This window comes from Cicer arietinum, chromosome 5, assembly GCF_000331145.2.
Source record: "Cicer arietinum cultivar CDC Frontier isolate Library 1 chromosome 5, Cicar.CDCFrontier_v2.0, whole genome shotgun sequence".
NCBI classification, from domain to species: Eukaryota; Viridiplantae; Streptophyta; class Magnoliopsida; order Fabales; family Fabaceae; genus Cicer; species Cicer arietinum.
The window spans coordinates 1739519-1740991 of NC_021164.2; the positions used below are offsets into that span (position 1 = coordinate 1739519).

Genomic DNA, 1473 nt, shown 5'->3' on the forward strand with positions numbered 1-1473 from the left:
GGAAAACGCCAACATGAAGTTGCAGAGGAGGCGGCCAACATGAAGTTGCAAAGGAGGCGGCCAAACACACGATTGGAACCAGGATGCGAAAACAGAAACGATTTGAGGGAACAACGACGGTGAGGACGGTGACGACAACCTCGGCGACGGTGAGGACGGTGACAGCAAACTCGACGACGGTGAGGAGGGTGACGGCAACCTCAGCGATGGTGGCAGCACCGACAACGACATTGTCCAAGGGGTGAGTTTTTTTCGTTTTTTTTATTTTACTTTCAAAAACAAAACTTATTTTTATATATTAGCTTACATTTATACGACAATAGAACTATGTAAAAGGAAGAAAATACATTTTCTTCTTCTGGCTCGTTTCCTTTTGCTACTGCTTTTGCTTTCTCCTTTTTTCTGTTTAAGTATTTTTTCTATTCGGGTTTGATTTCTCCTTCTTTGTATGTTTTTTATCTGTGGTGTTCATCCAGATTCCTCCTTTCCTTTGAAATTTTATAGGGTATATTTATAGAGTTTTTTTATGTGTTCAGTTGCTTTCTTTGTCTGCCTTGGTCCTTCTCTATCTATTTCCTGTTTAATGTTTTGATTGCCTTACTCATCATCTGCGTTTTTTCTGCATCCCTGATATATTCATGGTTTTGACTTATCTGTTTTGATCAGTTCTGTTGCTGAGCTTTAATTTGTCTTTTAGTTTCTTTTTTTAAACTCTAAAAGTTGTCTCGTTGTTCTGCACAATGTGTACCAAGACTGATTTAAAAAAATTATGTTTTTATGTTTCTCAATTCAATTAAAACAGGAACAGATGTACCAATAAGCATGGCTTGTGCATCAATGGCAGTCATCATCAACATGGCAGGGTTTGGCAGTGAACAAAAGTCAACATAGCATGACTTGATCTGATTTGATTTTTATTGTAATTTATTTTTGCCTTTATTCTTAGTTTGTAATTTGATTTGGTTTTAAAACTCTAATTAGATTTGAAATTGTAAATTTATAATACATAATGAAATTATTTATTGTAATTATTTTTATTTCCTTTTTTAAATACATATTTCCTTTTTTATATCTGTTTTCAAAATGGACAAAATTAGGGTACTACAACTATAACTTTAATATTTTTCAATAATTTGATATAAGATTTGTTTTTACTATTATTTCATGTTAACCATAATTTTTTTGACAAAATGATTAAGCCATAACATATATAGTATATAACATTGTCCCCCCTTTTTATATTAAAATTCTAAATACCCCTTTGACATTACTCATGAGAATTCTTAGAAAAAATTGTAAATTAATTAGAGTGTAATAATTAAGAAATAAGACCATTAAATTTGATTAAAAAAAATAGATAATATTGCTTATATTTTAAATCAACAAACACAAATTTTTTGCTGCTTACATTTGACATTGAGGGATACTAATCTATTGATTTGAATGGCAAAAAATGTTATATTCGACAAAATG

General features: G+C 31.4%; 1 long non-coding RNA gene across 1 annotated transcript; it reads left to right on the forward strand.

The window, feature by feature from the left end:
- Window positions 1–13: 13 nt before the first annotated feature.
- LOC113786750 (uncharacterized) lies at window positions 14–1069 on the forward strand. Its single transcript, XR_003473060.2, has 2 exons — window positions 14–241; window positions 803–1069. It is a non-coding gene; the product is annotated as an uncharacterized lncRNA (long non-coding RNA).
- Window positions 1070–1473: the final 404 nt, after the last annotated feature.